Source organism: Tenrec ecaudatus, chromosome 7 (assembly GCF_050624435.1).
Source record: "Tenrec ecaudatus isolate mTenEca1 chromosome 7, mTenEca1.hap1, whole genome shotgun sequence".
Taxonomy (NCBI): Eukaryota; Metazoa; Chordata; class Mammalia; order Afrosoricida; family Tenrecidae; genus Tenrec; species Tenrec ecaudatus.
In genome coordinates this window covers 109863400-109880613 of record NC_134536.1, presented here as the reverse complement: position 1 = coordinate 109880613, position 17214 = coordinate 109863400, and positions in this window count along the sequence as shown.

The window sequence follows — 17214 nt, the reverse complement described above, 5'->3', positions numbered from 1 at the left end:
CATAGTTTCTAATGATCCACACAGTCAAATACCATGGGATCATCCATAAAACAAAAGTAAACAGATTTCTAGTGTTCTCTGCTTTAAGCAAAGATCCACTAACACAAGAAATGATAGCCTTTTTTTATTACACTCTTCTGAATCTGGCCTGAACCCCTGGGAGTTTCCTATCAATGTACTGCTATAACCATCATGGGATGATCTTCAGCAAAATTCTACTTGCATGTGATATCAATGGTATTGTTCTATAATTTGAGCATTGGGTTGAGTCACCTTTCTTTGGAATGGACACAAAATGGATCTCTTTCAAGCAGTTGGTCAAGTAGCTGTCTTCCAATTGTCCTGTGATAGAGGAAGGCATATTTCCAGTGCTTCATCAGCTTGTAGAAAGATTTCAGTTGGTTTCCAGAGACTTGAACTTAGCTAATGCTTTCACTGCAGCTTGCACTTCTTCCTTGAGTACTACTGATTCTTGCTCATATGCTACCTCCTCAAATGGTGAAATATCAACTACTTCTTTATGGTACAGTGACTCTGTTTATTCTTTCCACTTTCTTTTGAAGCTTTCTAAATCATTCAATAATTTCACATAGAATCTTTCTGGATTTAAACTCAAGGCCTGGATTTTTTTCTTGAGTACTTTTAGTTTAACATATGCCGATCAGGTTCTTCCTTTATAGCACAACATATTAGAAATTCAAATTCTCCATTCAGTGCCGATCTCCTGGTTTTCCTCTAAAAGAAGTTTCCATCAAGCTGACCATAGCAATAAATAATTTTTTATCTTCTTTTGCAATAGGATACAAAGTTTTATTGTTTGCATATTCCAGTACTGGTACTATAGCATTTCTCAATTAATTATTTAAATCTGTTTCAAGGTGAGTTGCCTCTGCCAGCCCCCCTCCCCCCACCTATTATCTTGATCTTGAATTTAATTTTAACAGTAATTTACTTTGGGATAAAATGTATATATATAATATATAAATACTCATACATATTCATCTATATGAATTGCACAGTTCAATAATTTTTAACATATTCAGAGTTGTACAGCTATTATCACCATCCAATCTTATAGTTTTTTTGTTATGTACAAAAATACTCCCTAACCCTGCCTCCTGCCCTCCGACTAAATGCATTGTCATTGAGTCAATTCCAGCTCACAGAGATCCTGTAGGTCAGGTTAGAACTGCCCTTGTGAGTTTCTGAAACTGTAACTTTATGAGAATAAAAAGCTTCATCTTTTTTTCTCAGTAGTGACTGGCGGTTTCAAACTGCTGACCTTGCGATTAGCAGCCTAATACGTAACTACTACATCACTACCATAATTCACTTTGTGTTTATAGAATTACTAGTTTGAGGCACATCATGTCTGTAGAATCATAGTATATTTGGTCTTGGTACTTGATTTTTTTCATGTAGCAAAGTGATGTCAAGGCTCATGCAGGTTGTAGCTTGTGTCACTATTTTACTCCTTTTTTATTGTCAAATAATAGTCTATGATTGGTTTTATGGGTACATCATCTTCCTTTTAGCCATTCCATAAAGTTGTAAATCCATACTTTTTGGCTTGCTAGGAATAATGCTGTTATAAACATGGATGCATGAGGTTTTGTGTGGACATATGCTGTCATTTTTCTTAGGTATATACTTAGGTATGCACATATGGTTGATAAATCATATGGCAATTCTATGTTTAACATTTTAAGCAACTAAAAACTGTCTTCCAAAGCAGCTGCACCACTTTGTAATCCCACCATCATTGTGTGAGGGGTTCAATTTCCCTACGTTCTCTCTGGATTATAAACTCTTACAAGTATTATTTATTTATTAGTTTATTTATTTAGGAGGGGGTCACTCCTGAATATCCCTTAAAATATTGTAATTCACATAGAAACAAATTTTCATCATATTCATTTTAATACATTTATCAAAAATTGTGCATGCTTAGCAAATTATATATAAAATTATAGTAACTGTTGTTTCCAAATAAATTTTTAGTCACAATGTAGTAGGCAAAATAATGATCTCTATGTACAACCTATCCTAGGGAGCTGGGGCATATTTCATTAAATAGCTGACTGTAAAATAGGGAGACTTGGGTTTTATCGAGGCGAGTCCAATATAACCACAGAGATCCTAACAGTAGAAGTAGGAAGCAGCTAAACGTGTGCCACAGAGACGTAAGAAAGGCTCATCTGACCATTGCAGAATCTGAAGCAAGAAAGCAATGGCCAAGGCAACTTCTGGGAGCATGTAAAGAGGCAGAAGTAGAGGCCCAGAAAGGAATACAATCTTGCCAACACTTTTATGTCAGTGCAGTGAAATCTCCATCAGACTTTTGATCTACAGAATTTTCAGATAATAAATTTAAAATCTTTTAAGCTGCTTAGTTTATGCAATTAGTTATAACAAGAATAATGTCTGAAAAGTTTCAAAAAGTGCAACCGTTAAAAGATAATGGGATTGTTGTACAACACTTGAAGTCCATTGTGTTTGCAACTAGTAAATTTAAAATCTATTTTCATAGAGTTATATCCTTTACACAGGTGAACCGGCTGTTCCTGTTCATTGACATTTTCATGACTTTTATGTAAAATGTTTCTGTATTTGTAAAGTTCTTTATATGATAAGGAGATCGGTCATTCAGATATCTATCAACCTATCTATCATCTGTCTATAATATACCATCTTTCACCTTCTGACACTTATTTATTTTTCTTAATTTTTTATTTTCCATTTTTAGTATTATTTTATAATAAAGGAAGTTAAATTAAAGAAAAGAATGTTTTATCTTTTCTTTTAGTTACCCAAGTCATAAGCATAGCTATATCCTTGTAATATTTTCACCATGAATAGATTATTTTTAAAAAATCTACATTTACAGAAAACTACAGTCTGGGTAATGATTTAAATTTTTAAAATCACTTTAGTCTTTAGATTGCAGCTTTAAATTTTATGATGGAAATGATTTTCAACATTATTTAAAGTCTCATATTTTTCTAATTCAATAGCTTCAAATATAAACAAATATAAAACTAAAGCTGTTAACATGCTTAATCCTCAGCAATAATAAAAATAACTTTTACTCTTATTAACCCGTCTCCTTTTTTTCTTTTAATGTGGATTCATTCAAGGTGCTAAAGGCTTCCTCTAGCCTTTATTATTGCCTGTTCTCAGATAGTCAAAATTCAACACATTGAATCATGGTTAAAACTTTAGCAGGATAAAGTTTAAGAATGAATAAAAGGAATCTTTTGGCAAAAAAATGATTAATGGATCCAAAGGAAAAAAAGGCTTGAAACACTCATAAACTAGTAACTTTTTATCTGTAAGTTTTCTTTCTTTTTTTGTCAAAAGTTTCAAAAGCATCTTCTTTATATGTGATTCTAATAATAAATCAACACGTATCCAAGGAAGAAGTTTCCATTCTTGAAGGTGATTTCCCCTTAAGCTGTCCATATAGCATACCTTCCACCAAAATGAGCTTTAACAATCAAACAATTCCTGACCATTTTTTTCTCTTCCTTCTTGTTCTGTTTCTGTACTCAAACAGAAGAGGTAGTGGGGTAAGGGTTACTGAAAGTTTGTCAACGTGTAACTTTTCCTTGAATCTGATACTGTAACGTGTTTCTTCTTTAGTATAGTAGTGTATTCTATTGAAATCTTTCATTTCTAGTTACTAGTTTTTAAGTTTTGAGAGAGGTTCATTTCACAACCCTACTCTAGTGACCATATTTAGAGATGAACTCTATAACTATGCTCCTAACAAAAAGATCCACTTCTTAAAAATATTTCAAAAAGTGTTTTAAGACCCATCTTGTTACAATGGTCTTAAAGCTTATGGCATTTTATGTCAACTTGAATCTGTGTGAAAGTGTCCAATGTAATCAATCAAGTCACATCCTGATAATGCCTTCTCGAGGGTGTGGCCTTTTCTGTAAGAGCGAGTCGGTCAGAACTGCTCTCTCTCTGGCCCTCTGCCTTCCTCCATGTGGGGATTTGTGTCTGCCTCCAGTGGCAGCCCCATGCAGGCTGCTGACCGTGGGAGCCAACTTCTGAGCTGTCAGCACCGCCATGTTCCTAGTGACCTTAGCTCCATGTGATTCTGCACCTACTGGCCTGTGATCTCCCTGCATCTCACTTCATCTTTCTGTGTCATCAGCCTGAAGCCAGGAGTCTGAAGAAGGCTCTTGCTAGCATCGGATCCATGGATTTGAGTTGGAAGACCTTCTTTATTTAAAATGCCTTTTTATATAATGTTCTTTCTTATAAATATGAGTGTCATTGGTTGTGTTTCTCTAGACGAATCAGCCTAACACAGAGCTCTTGGATATTTCAAACAGAGACGGTGCAACAATGGGCTCCAACATAAGAACAATTGTGAGGAGGCTGCAGGACCAGGAGGTGCTTCATCATGTTGACAGGGTCATTTTGAGTAGGAACCAACTCGATGGCACCTGACAACCACAAGACTATGAAAGACAGTTGGGAGTGGGCTACAAAAATCAGTACAGATAGCATTTTTTTGAGAGGAAATATGAAAAGAACAACTAGAATACTGTGATTCAATCTTTCCCTAGATGGAGGAGAGAGAAAATTGATAGTCTCAATTTTATTTCAGCACATTGGGGGAGGAGGTTTCAACAGGCAGCTCAGATATCTATATATCTATGGTTATCTATATATCTATAGTTTCTGTATATATACAGAAATGCATATATATAGAGATAAATATGAATTATCTCCTGTGCTATTTCTAGATATAATAATTATCAAATCATAAGTTTTTGAAAAGGATAACTGACAGCTCCTAATGATATCTTAGTGGTGTTTGTGGTGTCTAAGAGAAATAAACCAAGTTAAGGATTTTTATTTCTGCTTTAGCTCTCAAAATCATAAACCCATTACAATATGTTAAAAAGCTTTGAACATTTTAAGATGGATTAAAATATTTATTATTTTAATGTTATCATTCTCAGCTAAGTATAAAATTTAAGTTGTTTTAAGTTTAAGAATCATTAATAATAATGTACTTTGTGTAGAGAGAAAAACAACATGGGGAAATGGTTGCAATTTAAAATGTCTTTAACCAGCATCACATTAGTAAAAGAAGAAATATGCAGAATTACCTGCTACTACCTGTAAGAATCTCATTTAGGATTCAGCATAAAAATTAGATATCAACAGTTCACAATTGCAAGGAGTTGGAAACAACCCAAATTTCCATCAACAAATGGATTAAAAACCTGTGGTACATACATACAATGGAGTACTATGCATGACTAAAAAGCAGTGATGAACGCACAAAGCATATCGATGCATGGGAAGAACTGGAGGAAATTGTGCTAAGTGAAGTGAGTCAAGCACAAAAGGACAAGTATAACATGAGTCCGCTGAGGTACGTTTATTTATATATATATAAAAGAGAGAACAGAAAGGTAAGTGCAAAAGGGGCACAAGGAAAAAGCTACTGTATACAAACACTCCAGGGGTGAGGTCCAGGTAGTATGGCAGGGGCCAGACCAAACCAAGGGGGTACATACGGGAGCCAACTAAAATGGGGGTGGAGGGAGGAAAGGGGAAAGGGGAAAAATGATGTGGGAATAGGATGCTGACCCACCCAAGGGGAAGGTATTGTTTGTGTCTCCACAGGGAATGAGAGACCAGATATAAAGCCAGTGTCAGATGACTGCAGTGTGCCGACAAGGAGTGGGGAGCCAGTGGAGGGGCCTCAGGGCTCAGCCCCCATACCAGCTATGTGGACAAATGCCCCTCAACCCAGAAGAATTTACTTGAGAGGACGGCACTGAAGTTGCAGCTAGGGGAAAGGAGCATGTCAGATCAGCACAAAAGGGAGCAAAAGAAGGAAGAGGAAGAGAGAGTGGAGCACATCCTGGCCCAGCAAGCCTGGAGGATGATATCCCAGCTCTGAACAGCCAATGAACAGAGTGGACAATATGGCTGATCCCACTAGGAGACACATTGTCCCTTAATGGCCCAGGGCCCTAAGGGGAACAACACTGGAGACTCAGGGCCGGGACTAGCCCAGACTGACCCTGTGACAGAGGCAACACACTAAAACTGTGCTACACAGCAACAGTGGGAGCAGAGCAGGGAGCCCCCGAGGGAGCACAAAGGACAGACTCTGGGGCCAGAGCATGGTACCCATTGGACCTGACTGAAGGACATGCCTAGAGATCAAAAATCAGACCTTTATCTATTTACAGGTTTTTCTTTCTTTTAACATTTTTCTTTTAATTAATTTATTCTTCTATGGGTAATTGGTTTCCCTTTTTATTGTCATAGCTGTGTTCTCACTCATTGCCTATCTTGCAATGACTTGATTTTTTTGGGTGCATATTATTATCTCTACAGATCTACCTAGATAAGATGGACTGTACGAATAGTCTGGAGGAGAAAACATTGGGACCAATGGTTCTGGGGGGACATGGGAGAGGAGGATGAGGGGGCAGGGAGGTGGTGTTGACCAACAAAGGGACAGCGGAGCAATAAGTGATCCAAAATCAGTAGCAAGGAGGGTGTGAGTGGCCTGGTAGGGAGTCAGCAAGGGCAAGGTAACTGAGGGAAATTACTGAAACCCAAATGATAACTGAGCATGATAGTGGGACAAGAGGAAAGTAAAAGGAAATAGAGGAAAGAACTAGGTGACAAAGGGTATTTATAGAGGTCCAAAGACCGGCATGTACATATGTAATTATATTTGTATGAGTATAGGGAAACAGATCTATGTGCATATATTTAGAGGTTTAGTATTAAGGCAGCAGATAGACATTGGGCCTTCACTCAAGCACTTACTCAATGCAAGAACACTTTGTTCAAATAAATTGGCATTCCATGATGCACATCTTCCCAACATGATTGCTGAAGAAAAATGTGTGCATAAGCAAATGCGGTGAAGAAAGCTGATAGTGCCCGGCTACCAAAAGATATAGCATCTGGAGTCTTAAAGGCTTGAAGATAAACAAGAGGCCATCTAGCTGAGAAGCATCAAAACCCACATGGGAGAAGCACACCAGCCTGTATGATCATGGGGTGTAGAAGAGACCAGTTGTCAAACATCAAAAGCTAAAAACCATATCTGTGGGTGCTCACCTTCCTGACACAACCACTGAAGACAAACGTGTGCATAAGCAAATGTGGCGAAGAAAGCTAATGGTGCCTGGCTTTTAAAAGATATACCATCTAGGGTCGTAAACGCTTGAAGATAAACAAGTGGCCATCTAGCTGAGAAGCATCAAAGCCCACATGGAAGAAGCAAACGAGCCTGTCTGACCACAAGGTGCAGAAGAGACCAGTTATCAGACAGCAAAGAGCTAAAAAACCGTATCAGTGGGTGCCCACCTCCCTGATACAATCAATGAAGCCAAACGTGTGCATAAGCAAATGTGGTGAAGAAAGCAGAGAGTGCTCAGCTATCAAAAGATAAAGTGTCTGGGGTCTTAAAGGCTCAAAGATAAACAAGTGGCCATATAGCTCAGAAGCAACAAAGCCCACATGGAAGAAACACACCAGCCTGTGTGACCACAAACTGTCAAAGGGATCAGGTATTAAGCATCAAGGAACATAAAATCATATCATTGAAAAGGTGGGTGAGTGCAGAGTGGAGACTCAAAGCCCAAAGGTAGCCAACAGGACACCCCTTACTGAGGGGCTGTGGGGAGGAGATGAACCAGGCAGGGTGCACGGTAGCAACAATGAAACATTTAACTTTCCTCTAGTTCTTAAATACTTCCTCCCCTGCCCCCCGCCCCTACTATCATGGTCCCAATACTACCTTGCAAATCTGGCTAGACCAGAGGATGTACATTGGTACAGATAGCAACTGGAAACACAGGGAATCCAGGACAGATGACTCCTTCAGAACCAGTGATGAGAGTGGCGATGCCTGGAGGGTGGAGAGAATGTGGGGTAGAAAGGGGGAACTGATTACAAGAATCTACATATAGCCTACTCCCTGGGGGAGGGACAGCAGAGAAGAGGGCAGGGGGAGACCTCAGACAGTGTAACATATGAAAAAATAATAATAATATATGAATGATGAAGGGTTCATGAAGTTGGGGGGGAGTGAGAAGGGAGGGGAAAAATGAGCAGCAGATATTAAGGGCTCAAGTAGAAGGCAAATGTTTTGAGAATGATGATGGCAACCAATGTACATATGTGCTTGACACAATGGATGTATGTACGGATTGTGATAAGAATTGTACGAGCCACCAGTAAAATGATTAAAAAAAATAAATACATCTGCAAGGAAAAAAACTAGATATCAAAAAACAAACTCTGCAAAAATTCTATATGGAAAAAACCTAATCCCAAGTGTGACTACCTTAGAAAAATTAACATTATTCAATACAAAGAATCATAATTTAATATTCATGCCACAAGATTTAACATATTAAAACACAAGGAAATTGACTCAATATAAACAGAATACTATGATTTTAGTGGATCTTGCTTTCACATTGTCCTAATTTTCTCACTAGAAGAGTATGCTTCTTATTCTCATAACTACTACATATTCATAAGTAGGATTCCTTAGACTACAAGCATCAATATGTAAATGTCTTACATAATTGATGTGGACAAGATCTGTGTGTCCTAGGTAGCACTAGGATTTGCCAGAACGCTCCTAACCATTGTTTCTTGGCTACAGAATAGATATTTTTGGAAAGCTGTACATTTCCTTGATAAATTCTGACCCTCCTTTCTAACAACCTACTGAGAGCTACCCTCCATCATCTGGAGTGTACATGTTTAACTCAACCGCGCCCACAATTGACTGGAAATTGAATTATTGATTTCTGCCTACATGCCAAGGCAGAAACTATCAGTCTGTCAATCTGGCTTCTTTCCCTCCTCTGCACCCCCCGACTTTTTTTTAATAAACTAATAGGTCAGGTATGTGATCTTTTTTGGCTGAGCACTAGAGAGCTATGTCTACCAGCAGAGCTCAGAAGAGGCACTGTGGACCAAAGCGCAGTATCCCTGTCATTGTGTAGCTTGCTAGCGTAAAAGCAAAATGACAACAAATCCTTAGTTACCAAGGTGTTCTGACTCACAGTGGCCTGTATAGGTATGATAGCTAGCTTTGGGGTCAAAGCCTGATGACATCTCCTTGGGTGTGAGGCTTCTGAGACACTGAAGAACACTCTTGGTGCTGGTGTGGATCCCGGGTCTGGGGCGTCTGCCTGAAGCTTTCTGCCTTCCCAGTGTCCCAGCCAAAGGAAGCCACTGGCAGTCATGCAGATCAGGCAGCTTAACCTCCCACAGAAGATCTGGAGTCACCCGGACTTAATGGATTCTTTAACTGTGTGAGTCATTTTTCTTGATATAAAAGTTTCTCTTTATGTATGTAAATGAGTTTCACTCGCTTTACTTTTCTGGAGAACCCAGCTTAACACCATATGGATTCTGAGGCTGTGATCTTTATGGGAGCAGACAGTCTCATCTTTATCTAGAAAGCAACTGGTAGGTTTGAACTGCCAAACTTGTGGTGCTTACCTGATGTTTAGCTTCCCTAATAAATCTCCATTCTCCATGAGTTCTGTGTGGTTGGTGCATCAAGTTATCAAATACAGCGGGGGAGTGGAGTGTTGTGGGAGGAGTGGCTGGTGTCAGAATAAACTATGATGGAGGTTGGCCTCTGCCTTGAGGCGTTGACCCTGGGTTGGTCGCTACTTGGATTCATCTCTTTGTGGAGTCAGTGAATGTCAGAAATGGCCTTTTCATTCCTTCAACCACACTGTTTACTCATCTTCTCTACAAGTCCATATAATTCTTGTTTAATTTATTCAATTTCTATTTAAATTGTTATGTATATATTTTACTTTTAGAAGTAGTACTTTATGCTTTAAAACTTTCTACCCCATTTTCCTGGTATCCTTTCCTTTACTCACATTTAAAAAATTTTTTTACTTCTTATAAGAAAGGAAAGCTTTTTTTTTTTTTTTCTGGTAATAGCAACATCTGGTTTTTATACATCTGAGCCATCTTCTTTCTAGTAACTCCTCTATTGCAATGTGCTTTCTTTTTCTTACAAGTGCTGTAATTATTCACAACCAGTTTCATGAAAATGATCCCTGAGAATACTTTGAGGCCTAGGCAAAGAAAATGTGTATACCCTTTCTCAACACGCGAGAAGAGTCTGGAATTGCCGTTACTATTATAATTTTTCTTTAAGGTTGTTGAATGATAGAATGGTTTGGCATTATAGAAAATTTGGAAGACATTTTATCTTCTCTTGCCTATGTAGTAGTGGGGCATAATGAAAGTGTTTTCCAAGCAAACTTTATATGGGCTTCGCTCATGATCTTGGCATCTTAGTAATTTATTTAGGATATTTTATCTAATTTAACCTGTACTTTAAATGTGTCCTATAAATGAAGTGTTTATGATGGGATGTTTTCTCTAGTTACCACAGTACCCAAAATGGAATTGTTCCATTTTTGTTTTAATCAAGAATGACTCAAAAGATATCTGCTAAAGTACTTTTGTTGATTCTCATACTACTATGTATGAATATAACATGTGGATGTGTGTGTATAGTATTTGTAATTTTATAGTTTCTAAGGGATTCTAGATATGAAGACTAATTACCTGTCTTTTGAAAATTTAAACCTCAAAGCAACTTTATTTATTTATTGGCTAACTTATTTAAAAACGTGCACTGTATAGACGCTTTATGTATTTGTTTAAAAAGTACTTACTGACTTTATAAACCATCTAATCCATTGATATATTCTTAGATAAGGCATAAGAAGCGACAAATCATTTTTAAATAAAAATGCAATGATTCATTAGAAAACAATGAACTCTATGCAATTTGGGTCCTTAAGAAATCTACAAATGAACTTAGATTGATGAACTCTAATACTGATATTATATAGATTTTAAGGAAATATAGCAAGTTTAACTTAAATTGATAAATACATTTATACCAGTATCTTTAAGACCATATTTTTATCTAATGGCTACATTCAGATTTAGAAACCATTGAAGTTTGAATACCTTGCCACACTATAGATAATAGAGATATAAAATATGCAGCATTTTAGTATTTCATGTCAAATAGAAACATTTATCAAATTAATTAAATTTAAATTATTCCCTCCATTATGAAGAGATATTACTCTGAAATTCTTCCAAATTAACATAAAACTAAGAGGAAAAAAGAGAATATTCAAAATTAGCAGTCAGAACTAATAATGTATGCTTACTTATTACCAAGAAAGAACACTCAAATTAGGGAAAGACAAGTTAAGAGTGAAGGTGACATAATTAAAGTCATGTCCTTTACTCCAGCCATAAGAACATGGGTAATGGCAAAGACAAATGGAAATGGCAAATGCCCTTTCTCACAAAGAAAGATAAACTCTCTCAGTTTAAATGTAATCCAGAACATTCATTTTATATAAAGATCCCTGTTAATGAATCTTTACCTTGATATTATCTGCCAGCATACGAAGAAGGAAGTGTGGGACCAGGACAGAAGGAAAGTCAATCACTGTTTCTCATTTCACATAATTCACTCATTTAATCACTCAAGAAACTGGAATTTATGGAGTGCCCTTTATATACTAGAAACTCATTCATCAATGCTATATTATTACCAATTGAACCTAGGCCGCTCTTTTCAGGAACTTTCAGTTTTTAAAATTTAGTAATAAGCAATTACAAGATTACTCTGTCATTGAGTTAATTCTGACTCATAATTACAATAAAGAATTATGTATTTCATCATAGGAAAAAAATTTGTTCTGGTTCAAATATACATGTAAAATTAAAGCAGTCTGGTAAATTTAAGCTAGAAACAGGATTTGCCTGCTGGTGTTACAAGGAGAGGAACATAAATCAGCATAGTAATAACATGGGCAACAATCAATTGTGAGTGGATTAAAAGGGCAAACCAATCAAAATAACTGCACACAATAGTTATGATTAAGCATGTTGCAGACAGTCATTCTGAATGTACAGAATTTCTTAAACTTTTAATTTTTGGTGTTTTCTATGAGTACTTGAGGCTTAATTCTGGTCTCTCCCTGTTTCCATACATGCTACTCTCATTTGATAATACATTGGATAGGTGTAAAGCACTGTCTAATCAATAATTTTCACAAAATAAAATTGCCACTGAGATTTGTAAATGACACCACTGATATACATTAGAAAGGGATAATAAATGGAATGCAATGACTTTCACTATTGCACCCGCTCCTTTGTATCCTCCTCTTGTTTATGGACAGTGTTTTCATCATAATTATATCATGGAACAAATGCCAGAATAATACTTTTGGTGGCTTAGATCTGAGGACAATACATAATAAGGACTTACAAAAAAGAAACTAGTAAAAAGTGACTTTGTTATTCTAAAAATAACCTCCATATCATAAAAGAGTACGAGAGCTAAAAAGGGAAGAGTGGGTAAACAATTGTTATTGTTATTAGATAGCCTCCAGTCAGTTCTGACTCATGGCACTACTACAAAACAGAACACAAAACTGTTTGTTTTGGGTGCCATGCTCACAATTGGTGCTATCCTTGAGCTCATTGTTGTATCCACTGTTTCAGTCTATTCCACTGAGGGTTGTCTTCTTTCTCTCTTTCGCTTTTTCTTTTTACTGACACTTGAAGGCACGATGACCTTCCCAGGGAACGATCCTTTGTGATGACATGTCCAAAGTATGTGAAGCAAAGGCTTGCTACACTCACTTATAAGAAGCATTCTGATTGTCCTCCATCGAAGACATATATCTTAATTTTTATGACAGTCCAAGGTTTATACAATACTCTATACTAATACCATAATTCAAATGCATTTAAAAGATCATGGTTTTGGTTAGGTACATGTGTTTGGCAAAATTATATCGCTTGACACAATGGATATGTGGATTGTTATAAGAGTTGTAAGTGGCCCCAATAAAATTATTTTAAAATATAAATTAAGGATAATAATTATTGATATGCAATTCAAGATGGTGTCCAGGTAGAAGCACCCACTTAATGCTTCTGTTGCTAGACCAGAAACCTAAGAAGTAAGGAGGCCAACACTGGGATGCTGGGTGTGAGAAATAGATTCAGTGTGCCAGGGTCTGGTTCAGATCTCCTCTTGTGATTTTCACATATGAAGCTGCTTGAGAACTTGCTGAATTGCTTTGAGGTCTCTTGGTCTGTCAGCAGACTGTGCTAAACCCTTGCTAGGTCCAACAGGATGGCATATGCCATCCCTTCCTGTACCCAAAGAATGAAACTGCAGCAAGCAGTAATTTCCCTAGGCTGCTGTCTAAAAGTGGTCATAATCCAAGGCTTGTGGAGAGCCCCTAGGAACTAGCCACAAGATCTCACACTGGACTTCCTCTCTCTGCTATCCTCCCTCCTCCAGCAGTCCAGGAATGGAGTTACTACATCATCCATCCCTTTACCCCTCTTCCCAGCTCCACTCTGGCCAGCATGGGTAATGATAGATAATTATATAATAATTTGTAGTGATTGAGGAGCCATTGGGATATTTACCAGTGAAAGAACACAGTTCCCCAAAGTACAACTGACATGCTATGCAGGATTGTGACCGGAATGACACAGGATTGCAGCCAGGGGAGATTTCAGTTCCAGTCATCCACAAACCACTCTGCTAATCCGGTCCACTTCCCTGGGGAAAAGAGCAACACAGCTCCAATACCAGGGCAACCCACAAGCCCATTATAAAAAGGGGGCAAAATTAAAAACAAACAAAAACATTCTCAATTCTAGGCTGTGGTCCTTTGTGTAACTTTGAATGTAAGCCTCCAGAACATAAACATAAAGCAAAGGCTAGGATTTTAATGTAAAAAATAAAACTCAGAAAACCCCAACAGGTTCTGATAGCTACATACCAAACCAAAAACTGAATCTACCAGTCCTGGGCTCCATAGAGAGTCTTTAAAAGGCTGACATTTGTGGCCAGACAGTCTAGACTAGATCTGTGCCTCCTGCGCAGTACCAACCCAAACTGGCCAGTGGCAAATCTACATTTGCCTGCCTCAGCCCAGACTCATAGGCCCCCATCACTGGTGGCCACTGAATCACTGAAACACCTTGCCTACATAGCAGTCCAACCTATCACCATAGTAGGCCACAGATAGACCTCAAAAATACTCTTACCAGTCACACAGAGAAAGAATTTAGGGCCACTAGGGATCCAGAATCATTGCGCCCAATTCCAAAATGAAAAGTAAACAGCAACATTTTTCAAACATCCTGAACAAGAAAACAAGAAAAACAAAATGCAACAGTGGAGGAAGTCATAAACATAATGACACTCACAGAAGAATCAGATATTGATTTGCAACAAAAACAAATCTTCAGAATGTGCTTGGAGTAAAACAGGATCTGAAGGAAGCAATGCAGAGTAAGGATGCAATGGGAGAGAAGATGAAATCCACAATAGAGGGTATTAAATCTAAGCACAAAAGGGAAATTAAAGAACTAATGGATGAGTTAACAGAAGCAAAACACAAGATCACAGATTTCACCAATAGACTGAAAAAGGTGGAGAATCATACCAGTGATCACAAAAATTTGTAGGCAGACTTCAGAAAATGGGAAAAACAGTCAAACAAGATAATCAAAGAGGCAGAAGAAAATCTGAGGTTAATGAGAGATGCTATGAATAGGAGGAATATTCAATTAATTGGTCTGCCAGAATAAGACACAACAAAGAAGTCAACAGCTAAATTTGCAAGGGAATTTCTGGGAGCAAATTTCCCCACCTTAATGAATCAGATTCAGACACTCAAACAGGAAGCAGAGGGGACATCAATAAGACTAAACCCAAGGAAGAACTCACCAAGGCACATAATAGTTAAATTATCCAATTTCAAGGAAAAAGAGAATATTTCAAGAGCAGCAAGAGAAAAAATGGTGGTCACATACAATGGTGCTCAGATAAGAATATGCTCAGATCTATCAGTAGATACCACGAAGAGGAGGAAAGAGCGGAGTAACATTTTTTGAAAGCTGGAGAAAAAAAAGCCAGCCCAAGAATCTTGTACCTTGACAAATTATCTGTTTAGATGGTGAGGTAAGATTCTTCCAGGATAAGGAACTCAAAATGTACGCCATAACACACCCAAGCCTGAAAAAGATCCTTTCTGACTCACTATGGTTAGAGACCAACATCCACCAAGCACAAGCAGGAGACCACCATATAGCTCAACTCTACCCAGAAATCAACATGCTGAAAACAATTACCAAGATGACATTGTCTCAGAGGGAAAACGCAACATTTAAACTCCCCACAGAAATACAGCACACTGAGATGAATGGAGATAGTGAAATACACAACACAAAAGTACCATATGACAGCAATGAATCCACAGATGGTGATAATAACTCTGAATATCAATGGCCTCAACTCGGTCATTAAAAGATAAAGATTAGCAGACAGGTTAAAAATAAAGAACCCATAACCCATCAACTTGTCGCAAGAGACACATCTTAATCTCCCAGTGAAAAATAGGCTAAGAATAAAAGGTTGGTGGAAAATATGCCAGGAAAATGACAACTTTAAAAAAGCAGGGGTTGCAATCCTAATCTCTGACAAAGTTGATCTCAAGGTGCAAACCATAACAAAAGATGAGGATGGGCAGTTTAAAGCGCTCAAAGGATCAGAAGACCAGGAGCTAGAGAGTGCATAATGAAACCTGTGAAATTTGTCAAACTATTCAAAAGATGAAAAAATAAATCAGAGACTCAACAATCATAGTAGGTGACTTCACTACACCACTATCAGAGAAAGATAGATCACTGGGAAGAAGCTCAGCAAGGAGTCTACAGAGCTAAACACTACAATTAAGCAACTGAACCTGCTAGACATTTATGGAGCTTTCCATCCAAATACAAAAAAATTGCAATCTTTTCAAGTGCACATGGATCATTTTCAATAATAGACCACAGACTGGGACACAAGTCGAGCCTGAGTAAATTCAAGCACATAGAGATTGCTCACATGGCCCATTCAAGCCACCATGCCATAAAGCTGGAGATCAACAAAAGGAAGACCAGAAGACAAGAGAAAACAACTGGAGGATGAATAACGATCTTCTGAGACACCAATGGATACTGGCCCAGATTAGAGAGGAAATTAGGAAGTTTCTAGAAACTAATGAAAGGGACAATATAACATACCAAAACTGATGGGATAAGGCGAAAGCAGTTAGCAGAGGAAGTTTGATAGCAATTAATAGATATATGAGAAAAGAAGAGAGAAATGACTGACACATTATAACAAAACCTTCAGCAACTAGAACAGAGCCAACAGACAACTCCTCCAATAGCAGAGAAAAGAAATAATAAAAATCATGCAAAGTTAAATGAGTGGGAACAAAACAACACAAAAACATCAATGATGCCAAATGTTGATTCTTTGAAAAGATTAGCAGAATCAACAGACCGCTGGCAAGCCTAACCAAGGAAAAGAAGTAACAACCTTCAACAGTCAGGATTCGGGATGAAGCCAGGGAAATCACAAAAGACCCCAGTGAGATTAAAAGGATAATCACAAGTACTATGAAAGTATGTATTCTAACAAATTCAACAACATGGAAGACCGACAAATACTTGGAAAAGCAAACTCTCCCTACATTATCCCAAGTAGAGGTCAAGAACCTCAGACCCATACCAAAAAAAGAAACAGATAAGGTTAGCAAGAAACTACCAATGAAAGAGCCCCTTGACCAGATGGCTTCACAGGAGGAATTCTACCAAGCATTCAGGGAAGAGCTGACACTGGTCGTTCACAAATTACTTAAGAACATAGAAAAAGATGGCAAGCTCCCAAGCTCATTCTATGAAGCCAGTATAACCTTGAAACACGAAAAGGGCAAGAATCCACTGTAATAGAGACCTACAGACCAATCTCTTTAATGAAAATAGATGCAAAATTTTAAAGAAAACATTGGCCAAGAATACAAAAGTATATAAAGCATATCATCCATCAAAATCAGGTGGGATTCGTTCCAGAAATGTAGGGATTGTTCTATATCTGAAAATCCATGTACATTATTTGTCATATTGATAAAAAAAGGATAAGAATCACATGATAATATTGATAGATGCATAAAAAACATTTGACAACAACCAACACACATTCCTAATTAAGGCACTTTATCTACGAAAAGCCAAGTCAAGATCATAGTCAAAGGACTGAGTGTCTATGAA